At 33.7% G+C, this 13,965-nt stretch overlaps 1 long non-coding RNA gene across 1 annotated transcript; it reads right to left on the bottom strand.

Moving 5' to 3' along the window:
- Positions 1-9,337: 9,337 nt before the first annotated feature.
- LOC117333005 lies at positions 9,338-13,064 on the bottom strand. Its single transcript, XR_004533804.1, has 2 exons — positions 12,472-13,064; positions 9,338-11,057 (listed from the first exon to the last, which is right to left on the bottom strand). It is a non-coding gene; the product is annotated as an uncharacterized LOC117333005 (long non-coding RNA).
- Positions 13,065-13,965: the final 901 nt, after the last annotated feature.

The raw sequence follows: 13,965 nt of genomic DNA, 5'->3' as shown, positions 1-13,965 counted from the left end.
ATTCTCCTGGATCATTTGACCGTAACAGATTTTGTACTACAGCACAGGCCAACACTCATCAATAGTAAATAATGCAAGATCTCCCTCTCTTGGACTCTCTGAAGCATCACTATTCATTCCTGCCTGACTCACGACATCGCCGTAACACAAGGACAGCGATTGTGCATTCTATTGCCGTAAATTCCGTTTCATTTCCTTCCGAACGTGTGATTCGGAGTAGAAAAAAGAGATCATTTCATATATAGAACATTACGCAATCGTATAATATCGAACGATTGACTCGGTCCGTGATCGCAGCCGCCGTTCCCTCTGCTTTGCCTGTCTTCGGTTTAGTTATTGCCGTTTAAGCATACTTTATGCTATCTCTATATAACTGATTAGTTGGAAGGATTGGCACGTGCGATAAAATTATCTGACTGTAATTAGGACTACCAGCTTATTACGTTTTTTATCCATTCATCATGAAAATTCGAATATTTTTCAACAAAGTAATGATAATTTTATTTGGTCTTTTCCCCCCCATGAATTATGTACCATTGATACATGTTTTTATTAAAATGGATAAAAGTTAAAAGGATTTTCTTTATTAGAATATTTAAAGAATCTTAAGAATTTAAGAATTACATTTATTTTCTATATGGTGATGTTCAGACCAAACGGTGCACTATTGTCTGTAGAATGACAATTTGGAATTTTGATTTACACTCACGTGAAATCTATGTTGGTCAGTAATCACGTTTTGTAATTCTATTATGTATTTTATAACAATTCCTTATTACAGTTAACAGCATTCTTTACAGACTTTTCCGTCATACCCATTTATATCTTATTACATATTCTTAGATATTGTTACATATTGTTATGTATTGTTCCATATAGTTACATATTGTTATATTTTGTTATATATAGTTACATATTGTTATATTTTGTTACATATAGTTACATATTGTTATATTTTGTTATATATAGTTACATATTGTTATATTTTGTTACATATAGTTACATATTGTTATATTTTGTTATATATAGTTACAAATTGTTATATATCGTTACATATAGTTATATTTTGTCACATTTAGTTACATATTGTTCTTTAAAACATTACACTTCCACTGATGTTTAACAGTCATTATTCGTTACCCAGTCATACCGGAGGCTCAATGATCAAGATAAAAATTATCAGTTTTGGTCACAAAAGACAATTTCCTAACCCGTTACATAGCTACACTTATCAACGTGTGCTTTTCAATAATTTCTGTTCCATCGATATTTATCACTCATCATATGTCAGTCATGAATATCAGTTGATCAATTATATAACCGATTTGTTTTTCACGAAAGATTATTTGCTGTGCCAATTTCAGGAATTTATATCGTACTGATTTTACAGGAGATTTATTATGTTCTCTTATCAGAATGCATATCTAACTTTACTACAGAGAAATAGGGAAACTTGCTTCTCTCGTGTGACATTATAAAATGTTATCTGTATAGTTTATCGTAGACATTTATAGAGCTGAAGAAATGAATGATACAGGTTTTTTCACAATCCATATGGAAACATCTCCAGCGAGTTATTGTAAGAGAGGAAAGTCGGTCTCACAAAACCGTTACAGATAATGAAAACAAGGTAGAATCTATAAACAGGTTTTGTAAAGATTATTTTGGTATGGTAGATAAAATTACGAGCAGGAAAGTATCAGTAAATACCTCGTGTGTCATTGTCTAAAAGTAAATGATATTTTGTGTCAATAAGAACATATCTCGATGTCACCTCGTACTGCAGAGAGCACAAGAGGGTCCAATTGATTCTGTCTTGTTAGTTGCCTTGTGCTATCATAAAGTAGGAAATAGAATGTTGATAATGCTCTATAATCTGTTAGAAACGACGTTTTTATGTTTCTTTGTTTCTACGTAGAAACATAGAGGAATAAGTGATTTCTCAATATTCTCACAATGACACATTTTTCCAATATTACATATAAGGTAACTTTAAAACTATAGTTTTTATCTTCCTGCTTCATGATTAATTCCAAATATTCTGTATTGTTTATTGTGGGCATTTACAGAACTGCACTAAAGGATGATAAATGTTTATCACATTTCATATGGAAACTCCTCATAAAAGTCAACGAGTAATTGTAAGGTAAAAATGTCATTGTCAATTGCGCCTTGAAATATCAAAAGATAATAAAAATATTTTTGCGATATTGAGAATTTAGTAGATGAGTTGAATTCATTTTATAACTATCATTTTATGCATGAATTCTTATGCATCTTCCCTTGTCGAGTATGCTTTGTTTTTACTTTAATATACTATATTGCCTCATTTTGACATATGTTTGAAGGCAACAGAACCTTCCAGGGGTGGTTCTGAATCATTTTGACCAATTTCGTCGTTGACAATATTTATATCGATATACAGCCCGTGTTACGAGTATGCTTCATTTAATTACGACACCTGACAAATCTAAGGCTGTCATTGTCTCTAGAATATAAGAATTACAACAACGAAAAAGATAATAAATAAATAAAATAAAGATTAAAAAAAAAACACCAATAAGATAAAGATAAAAAGTGAAAAATATATAAAATAAAAGCTAATTAAGGCATCAGATATGTCTGAATTGTAATCCAGAGTTTTAAATTAGGGAGATTAGTGATCTTAACTCAGCTTGGTGATGGAAGTCAGTCCAGACATATAGGTCATGTCGTCACTGATAGTCGAGCTATGTAAGCTATTTGTAGATACTTGCTTCAATAATTTATATCCATGTTGGAAGCAAAACACTCGCAACAATATAAAAGTATATTAGTTAAACATAATATAGTTATTGGATGTTTGATGTGTAGAGTAAATATGATTTTAATTACTGACAATCAACCATTATACTTGTGCGACGCCTCTAAATATTTAATTTGTGTGTCTACCAAACCATTACATGAATTTACGACAAATAGCATTCATTCTTAACTCTTATATTCTCAAATTTATCTGTTTATGAGGCTTCGTAATGTTAGCAAGATGTAGTCGGCGAATCGGTTTAATCAACGTCTGCAAATATCACAAAAATATAAGCATAGCGAAGAAATTAAAACATCAGCATTCGCTTTATTGTTTTAAATAAACCTGCTGTTATTTTCGAAGTGATCGATATTTAGGTATTTTAGTAGATGGAATAGATTTATGGAAAGTAAAAAGTGTTAAGAAAAGTATAATCTTTTTTCATAAAACAGCGGAAAATACATCTTTTTCCTGCAAAAACCGCGAAAATTTAAATCAATGAAAAATAAGATTTTAGAAGTAAAAATGATATTTTATCGTATATCACAAATCCATGAATGTAATGAGTGGTGTCATAATTGACAAATGCTACATGTCATTTTGTTTCCGTGCATTTGCGATTCTGGCATTTCCTGCGAAATATCACAGTTATGGCATCTGTAATAATTGATATGGTTGTTTTAATACTTGTTCCATTTGCCAATAATGCTACAATTAAATAGAGGTAGGCCAATGTCTGGAACTCCATCAGTTTTCAGTGTCGTGTTTTGTTAGCATATCAATCAAAGAGCAGAAAGAAACATTGCTTTTGTGTGTCATTTGATAATGATTGAAATTCAAACCATCTTAGAATTAATAGGAAAGGTGCAATAGTTTATCATTCATGACAATGGATCTTGTAAGCAACATCATCACATGAATTATTCACACCTGAACTGGATTTAATTATGAGTAAGAGTCCACATCGTGTTAGATTTATACATTACTACAATTCATGACTGAAGATATTTTCACACATGAAATGTAATGACCCATGTGCCTCCACGGGACATGATCAGACAAAATTCTGTAACTATATATAAAATATCGTCATCCCCCACCATCAATTGTCCTTATTATTTTCGGTCATGTATATTCATTTCATCATTTATATTATACGGGAAAAGACGGATTATAAGTTTTGTACTCATGTCTAATCCTATTTGTGTTTTGACAGATAAAATACGTTTAATTAAAAAAAAATCCCCTATGGTGTGGATCCGTGATTTAATTCAAAAGGAATATGCCGAACTATTTTTAAGAATTGCTTTAAATCGGTAAAAATAGATACATAGGAAAAAAATATTGTTTTTGAGAACATTTTACATTACAGTCAATTTTGCAATCTACTTTCCTACAGAATACATTTACCAGATAGACACTCATCTTACATGAACCTGCATGAGGAGGAAGGCGAACGTGATTTATTTTCTTTAGTATTTGGTCACATTGGTTATTTTTTATGTCTACTTTTTCGCCTTTTGTGTTGACTCTAGGCTTATATTTTCCGTATTAGCTTAAGTTTTGTGTGTACTTTAGGTTTTCTGTGTTAAGTCAAAGATAACTAGACTTTCTGGTGTTTTATTAACTAAGAATGCACTCGCGCCGTAAAATATATATCCTAAAGCATGACACATCGTGTACCTGTCGTCACATTTCCTGTCGACATTGATCAGAATTAGATGATTGCAGTAATCGGTGTACAACTTCACCTTTTACCTGGCTATCCTCGTGACACATGATCAGGTTCCTAATTACAATAAATAATGGTAACTTTACTCGGTTTGTGACAGGACTGGTATCCAGTAATTGCAAAGTTTCTTAACAATTCATTTCAACCATTCAGCTGTAAAAATCAATAAAACTACTAACAACTATACAGTATACACACAGTTTTACATGCTTATCTAAACAATCAACAGTTATATTGCATGCATATATATCACCAGTTTGCTTTGTCGACTTTTTTCTTTAAAAACTATTAATATCAATATGTTATGTAGAATCTCCGCAGCATTAATCATCTTAAGGAGACCTATTCTGTAGCCCGGTCTTCTTTGTGAAAACGATATGCCTATATTCAAATCACTTCATTTGTGATCTGTATCTATCCCCTGACAATTCGGCCATGATTTATCATCAAGGGTAGCGTATAGTGCTGTCTTAGTCTCAGCCAGGCTCGCCATAACTCATACGATGAGATCCGTAAGCATACAAAAATAGAATAGGGGAAAAACAACTTTGAATTGCTCTGCATCATTACTGTACTGGTGGCTTGCTCCAAACACTACCTGTATAGAGAATACCTTATGTACTTACAATTGGAAATTGGGAAATATTTCAACAATATAAACGTTGTTCTTAATATTTTGTATAAAAATATTTCATTTCCACAAAACTAAAGTGATTGTTTCCAAAACATTTTATGGTTAAGTTAACTTAAACGTGACAAGTTACAGTTAATTAGAATTTCTGGGTTGATTGTTGTGTACTTTTCGATGACATTTATAAATCATAACCGGAAATGAGCAACCTGATCTGTCTAATGGTCTCGGATCATTTTGTGCATTGAGTGGAATGTTTCGAGATTTTTACAAGATTATCAAGAAGGAATGCTAATGTCTCTTCTTAAATTAGTTTCAATTTAATGCTACCGAAGAAATTATTTTCGGATCTGCATCATTTACTCTGTCATACTTTTTTAATCTTTAAATAAACAGCAATGCAAGAGGAACATGATATACAATGTGCAGGGGAAAATACTTCAATCTTAAGCGGCATCTATAATTTCCTCGTGGAACTAGTTAATAATTTCGTTAGACATGATAAATTCATTGGCAGCTGTGATTGAGTGAACAGTCCCATTGCAGTATATCTCAACAAGGTAGCTTTGGCATACTGCCAATATCGGCGGCTCGCGCTGCCGACCTTCTATTAGTTCTATAGCGGGATGAGGTAAGCCTCGTCTTTTGCTAAATATAACCATATAAGCGACTGATAATGGAAGTTCTAACCTTTCAAGTTAATTCTACACCGACAAAATGATAAAACAGAAAAAATAGCCGGACATGTTTATTATTGAAAATGAAAGTGAAAAAATAATTACGTATTACAATAGCCCCTTTTGTTATTCGTAATATACTAATGTCTAGACATCGACAGGTAAAAGGACAATAACCTGTGCTGTATTATTGACCTCATTAGACGTTAATTTATCCGTAAGTCACTCTACTCATTAATTAGGGTTTCTCTGGAAATCAGAGTCAACTAATCGGGAACAAATCGGCCAGTGACCACAGGTTCATATATACCATGTTCCCTCGTCAGCTTGACGATATATGGAATAATAATTTCACGGTTTCAATAAAATGCAGAATCGCATTCATCTTATTTTCACTATTTTTATGTGTTTACACTAAAAATTTTCCATTGCGATTTTCCAAACGTGTTCAGGGCTATAAGGCTTTTACTATCTTTGATCAGAGGTAGCACGTTACTACCATAAACATCAGTCATCTTCTCAATAGACCGATATATGTGAGGTGAGAATATTGTAACAATTCTTCCATTAGAGGTCGATCTTTAACCACAAAACATGTCTTTTAAAGTGATTCACATCTTGACCAGATGTTCTAATTAAGTTGATCATTCTCGGTATATCTATAGGTGACTAGTGATTAGCGGTACCTAAAGTAAACAGACGTTGACCTATAACTTAAGGGGTATATTATAAACGTATTATGTACGATCGTCAGCCACAACACAACACTGCACGGCTTATGATACTGTAATAGGCTCAACAACAACACAAAAAGGTGTTTAAAATGACTTTGGTAGCACTCGTAATGATTTGTGGCTAAGTACATACACTTTACTACATCGTAGATTTCAAGCTATCCGGATGTGTCCCTCGGCAGGGTCTTCACTAACTCCTTACACTAAATAGTAATTTATCTGAGGTTAGATTAGATTCTTTATAATTTTTACAGTTAAAATAAGCTTATCGTCACACTGAGAGTCCTGTCTATTTTTTTATAATGCATGCCGGTGAGTCATACTTACACCACTACATGTTATAGACACAAGTTAAATGAAATTTGACTTCGATACAGGTAAAATGCTGGTAATATTCTAACAATCTATATATTTCCGTCAGTGGTGTCAATTTTGTAATCAATACAAAAAATAAACGATATTTTTCGAAATAAATACAATTGTGTTACATTTTGTTCTGCGTCATTTGTGTTTTATTAATAGACAAATGGTTAAGCAGATGACATAGACATGTGTTATTTTAACAATAGTCTTATATTTCTATATAAACATACCAATGCCATATATAGTGAAGTTACCATATTTAGATTTATTGTTCCACATGGATATAATGCTACATTTAGATAGGTTACTATATATAGAAAAATACAATATGAGGATGACGAAAGACAATAGACGTCATGTTCGATTTCGTAATTTGATAGGACACTTGAATATACGGATCCTACGTAAGTGAGTTAGAAAATAGTCCAGATAGCGATGAAAATATATACTGTTTGTATGTTTGAACAATGTTTTCAAATATAATTAATAATCAACCTTTGTTTTGATCAATAAGGTGTTATACTTACCTGATAAAATCAAATATTAACAGAGGGCGAAGGCTCGAGGTTAATATTTAAAAACACAAAATTAACCGAATCAAAGACTTTTTAATATTATTAGAAACCTTAAAGGATTGAATTGTATTACATTATGGCACTGTGACGTCATAAACGCAATATTCGCTCGGTGTTTCTAAAAAGGCAACATCAGGTAAATATCTAAACATATTAACCTCCACGTGATAATGCTATAGTCAATAAGAAATGAGGAATGTCGGATCGCATTTAACATTACTGCGAATCGCTTCACTTTCGCGCGTATTTTATTTAGCGACTTACAATGTCTGTATGCTCTGGAAGATTGGATAGTGTTTTTCTGTTAGGAATCTCCCTTTTAACAGCACATTTTAATTGAAAACCAACAAATCCTTGAGCTCATTAAGCATATTCCAATAAATTTAACGTTTGAAAGTACCACGACGCGTTAGATAAATAATAAATGAAGAGTGAGTAATTACAATTGGATATAAATATATCCTGTATGGTCGACTTGGCACAATGATCCACATTGATGGCTATCGCTTCCTTTACGTCATCGCCCATTGTCAGTCGCGACCAAACGTCACTGCTATGCTTGAGTCTTGTCTCTGTTGGGATATCTGATTTCACTAACGTGTTTCACACAGTGACATAAAAAAAGACTGCGCCAGATCTGATCATACCGACAACATCAGTGTATGGCGAGACACTTCGATCGGTTTTTGTAAAAAACCTCCTCTCATGTATTTGGTAACACGTATTTAGTATCAACACGTATTCGTTCTGTAATGTAATTATGAGAGACAGACACATTTCACTTGTTAATAAAACTTTCACATTATTGTCAACAAAAGAAAATAAACGTTAGCTGATTCTTTTTATTACATATCAGTAAATCAGAGATGTTTTGAAAACAGGATTGATCGGAAGCCTGGGTCACACACCAATTGGAATAATTATCTCTAAAAGTATTTTGATGCAGAAGTCGATATCTTCATGTTTAAACATAGCTAAGCCACTGCCATAGCCCTTTATATTACCAGGGCGCCTGATATCGTATTTGGTGATATATTGTCGTATTGTATTGAACACAAATTTTCTACATATATGAATTAAAAGTCATATCCGACGCTTCATCTTTCATTACTAGAGAACACGCATGAGTGTTGATATGTGTTAACTTTACAATGGAAATAACGTCCGGTATTGCTTAACAGCATTTGACAGGTGGCCCAGCTGATAATGAGTCATTCTCTAATAATAAACCTTAATGTACACGGGATAGTGTTATATATATATATATATGCTCTATTATCAAAGTGAGTTCGTGTTTATTTAGAAATAGAAGACATTTCCTACTTGACATTTCATATTAATTTAATTAATAGGCACTTCATAGAAATATTTTTGCATATGAATTGTTGTTTAGGATTGTTTGTATTCTTTAATATTTTTGATACTGTAATATAACAAAGGGCAGTTATATTAATTACTAATCGGTGTACATATTACTGTTATTAAAAAAATACCTTTCATCTAAACCTGATATATTACATTCTGCTCATGTAAACCCCTCATAAGGGGACCAAGGCCGAGTTGGGCTAATACTTGATATAAGAGGTGAAATGTTGCAAATGATACTAGTCGAATTTTAAACCGTGTGAAAAAAGACTAATTTGATGTAAGTTAATCTGGCCGAGTACATTTGATACCTGTGTCTGGTCTGGAGTTCACCAGACTAGATATTTCATCAGACAAGGTATATCAGCTAGAGTGTTCGGTTTGTGAAACCTAATTATCATTTTCACGTGATATTTACATCAGGGATAAATGCTTCGGTCGTCAATATGTAATAAAAAGACGCTCAACACAGAGAATCATTTCAGAATTATTTTATTTTTATTTTCAGCATCATCTGTATAAAACACAACCTTCCATACATAACCTCTATCACAATCCATATCACAGTTCATAGCTTCTCCCACTCCCCACAGCGACGCTCAAATATCATCAGTTATCATTTGTCTCAACTCACAACCTTCAGAAAACATATCATCACCCTAACTCAATGGCGAGATTCATTAACATATATACCCTGTTTGTCAGGTACTCACAGCGTACAGTCAGACTTCAATACCCGACTCGGCAGGTAGCCAATAAATTAATAACCTAGTGTGTTTGCAGTGTTTTGAAGTCAGTCTATACCCTGTCACACCTGACACAGGTGAACACATTCAATATTCCATTGGCACCAAAATCGGTCTGAATGGCAACATTTGACTTTTTCTTGAAAATCTGTAGCAAAATAGATCAGATTTTGAAATCTTAAGTGGTTATGAAAAGTGAATCAGATAAAGTGGTGTCGGATGAATTTCCTTCAACATCTGATCAAATGCACTGATCACCGACAATGCCCGATGAAATTACCCTGAAATGGATTGGCGAAATCCACAATTGTATTGCCCGATTATCACCATACAAAAATGGATCGGATTTGAACGGGTAGCCAATTTCTAATGATTTTGAACAAAAATATATTTTATAATTCATCAAAACATACACAAAAAGAGGGAAAAAGAGAAAGAAAAAAAAACAAAAAACAAAAAATAATAATAAATTATGAACAAAAACAGAAAAAATATCTGAAATTGTAAGCCATTATATCTCGATGCTGAATAGACAGTCTGATATTACTTCGTTTCACTAATCTCTGAACACATTCTGTATATCCCACACACGGTAACTTCGATATACCTGTGCTGGGAAATGCACATTTCGGTAAGATGATGTGTAGGCAACCGAATTCGAGTTCATTCCTGAAAATGTTTGTCTTTACCGTCTTCAAAGTGTCACTAGCAAAGACAGGTTTACGTTACTAGGTCACAGGCACGCTTGTCAATTAGTGCCTATAAATTGTCACTGGCACTAACACACAAACATTTGTGTAATAATGCCTTCATTATAATCCATGTTACGTGTATGTTTGTGTGTGACCAACATAACTATGACTCGACCATTGTATACAGTGTCTTTATTTTTCCTCTTGTCACAAATAAAAGTGTCCTCCCCATAGCCTTGCCATATAAATGTTTGCATAACAATGTCTCCATCTTTTATTTTATCAAACAGTTATTTACAAGGACACGTGTACTCAAATCACACGCGTTTCCTGATACACTGGCTTCAATGCTTCGACGCACCATGTACATCTCAGTGTCAAACATTATAATAATTATGTCATTAAGTCTTAATCCTTCTCACGAAATCCTTTAGTAAAACACTAAATTGTCGATATCGTGTATGCGAGTATTTGCACATCCGGTATAAATAGTTCTAGTTATTGAACTTGTCCATACAGACAGACATGCTGTCAAATTAAAATTGTTCCATCCAAAATTAAACGTCATTCCGTATTATCAATTAAGATCCGTAAACTCCTAGACGACAATTGTTTAGGCACGCGGGCAGCCACATGTCTTTCTGTCTCCTTCACCTAGCCTGACTAGCGGCCACCTGGGAGAATGACAGGAATCCGTTAAACACACACACGTAAACTCTGATAGCTCCACAGAACTTCACGAGGTAGGCAGACATATCTGTAATACAAAATAAATATCACTTAAACGTGCGGTCGAATCTAGCATGTAAGAGCAATAAAAGACAATATGTAAAAACACCAAAATCTCTAAAGCATCAAACCATGTTTGTTGTGTTTTACACTACCTTAATTGGCTGAACGGTTTTATTATTATTTCCTTATATCACTGTGTGTTACATATCGCCACAATCAATATACCATTCAATCCTTGTCACAAAGCCGCTAAGTGTTGACATAAAGGCTAACCTCATATCGTTTTATTTTTTGCATGTCCAGTTTTTTCTTCGGACTTCATTGATAGACTTTAAATGAAAGAGTGGCCCCCTAAAATCACATTGTATATAAGAAAATGCAAATCAACATAGAAAATAATATAATTAGTATTGTATGACAAAAGTACTCTTGGTTATGAAACATGCCAAACATGCATATAAACGATATGGAAACAAATACTGGCGTACTTAGGCGGAGTAAAAATATTTACATATCTCCTATTGATATACAGTATACATATTATGACGGGTGTGTAATACTCGTAGATCTACCCTCTCATATTCACACATAACAGTTTTCGACCTGGTCTGTTGATATAAATAGCTGCATATGCTTTGTAGTATACAACTACAGGTATGTTTGATCAGTTTGTAAATGTGACAACAAAAACTCACATATATCCTATATAAATATATATGGGTCAAAGAAGTAATATAAACAGTATAATCCAGATAACACTGGATCCTCACATAAATGTAATTAAATATATATATATAGCCTGAGTTTCCTCTGGCCCTGGCACCTTGTCTGGTGTAGGAGTCAGGGCAAGAGGAAACTCGGGCTAATATATATATAGAACCTGTTATCGTGCAATCCATGTAAATTTGCTTAGGGTTATGCCTCTAATCATGATATACTGTACGAAGGATTCACTATATGTTCATAAACACAAACGACCAACAGGTGTACCAGACGTACTGCGTAGTAATACCCAGGGTAGATTCTCGTCTATATATAGCTGCTTATTGTATCATGCATGACAGTGGCATGCAATACGTTTGACGCGGCGTTCAATGATCAATTTTTATTTAACCACTAATTTCTCTGTTATCACTTTAATCAGTTATGGATATTCAGTAATGGTTAGATCTAATAATATAGCAGTAATATTCAATCATTTGATAGATGAAGGCAAATTTATTTCTATTTTATTAAGTTCACGTATCCACGAAATGGGATCTTTAATTCCTGATAAGGCATTCATAATAAAAACGTGACATTCAACAAGCGTTGTTCAAAGTATTATTAAAGTTATTCTGCAGTATTAAATCACTAAAATAAATGTATGATTTGTATGTAATGCCAAGTGTCAACTTCATATCCTAATTTCTGTATAGATATTTTACGGTATTAGTTACCTGGTGACACCCATTCAGAGGTTTCCAGTGTGGATGGCGATTCTGAAGAGAAGGGAGAGGATGAGTAATGAAACTCTACCCATACGACACGTACCTCTGACCCAGCGGTCATTTGACTGACCATACTCCTGGTACAAACTGTCCCCTATGTTCCTCAGTCTCTCCCCACACACCCGAATATCCTCTTTAGCCGCCATCATCAATATAAGAGGCCACACATGTCCCCCTCACTTCCTTCATCGGTAAAAGTCACCAGGTTTGTGTTCTGTGACTGTACCGCTAATACACTTTAACTCCAAATCTCCTCAGGAAATCCCAAAACAATCGGCAGAGCAAGTAATGGGCAATACGATAACAAAGACACGTGGTCGGTGTATATATACAAACAACGTGCCTACGTCACGGGTAGGCCGCTTTGTAATGGTTACCTAGCTGCCTTCCCAGAAGTCCAAAACATAAACAGTCTATGCGCGTGCGGACTGCACGCGATCACGATGGCTTGTGATATCAGAAACATATAGTCCGGGGAAGTGACAGGGTGTCCACATTAATTTTGTTGTTCGGTAGGGGAGAATTTGCCCACTACATCTCGATGGGCAAAAGTCCATATCATATATAGTAATGGGGTGGCGCTGAACGGATAATACATATATTATAATATATATCGACTGCCTTATCAGGAAATCAGAGTGCGCGCAAACAAAAAAGATCACAACAGATCACACCAATAAATAAATGGTCTGCTTCTGTTTTATAACGCGCATCGTGACTAACAAATCAGTATTGAATTTCGTAAGAAATTAAAAATAGATACCATGCAGATAATTTAATCGATAAGATCCCTTTAAAAATATCCTGGTATGACAAGCAAAACTATGACGAGAGAAACTGTGATAAGATTAAACACTATCGGTTTGATGCCTACATAGTACATAGGTCCCGCGTAATCATCTTTACGACTGGTTACCTTTAAAATATGTTTGACATATTTTTATCTTAAGTGGTGATTCAGTATCAGGGAATCTATTGATCAGTGTGATTTAAAGGCCACTCTTATACAATCGGAAATACTTTTGAGCCTATCAATCTATTTACAAACTCTAAGGCCAATTTTACCTTATTTTTATCTCACTTTAATAGATTGTACAACATATTTACAGATCTAGTCACAGTAAATAACATATAAAGGAAATAATAACAAAATAGGCATGTTTTGTATTGATTGCTTTTATTTGTACATTCACAGAAGTATGAACTACTAGCAAATATGTGACAATTACAAAAGTTTGGTGATACAGAGGATATCTAACAGTATCTTTAGTAATACCAAATATAATTCACGAGTTTTGATATTTTTCGAGTGAAAAATATCAAAATATTAGCCACACACGTGAAATACATTTGGTAATTCTGAAGATACTGTTAGATATTCTGTTTATTACATTTCTATAGCAAAATATACCGGGTAAGCTTTTTATTTTTCCCATTGTCGTT

Source organism: Pecten maximus, chromosome 8 (assembly GCF_902652985.1).
Source record: "Pecten maximus chromosome 8, xPecMax1.1, whole genome shotgun sequence".
Classification (NCBI taxonomy): domain Eukaryota; kingdom Metazoa; phylum Mollusca; class Bivalvia; order Pectinida; family Pectinidae; genus Pecten; species Pecten maximus.
This window is presented reverse-complemented; position numbering and strand designations above follow the sequence as displayed.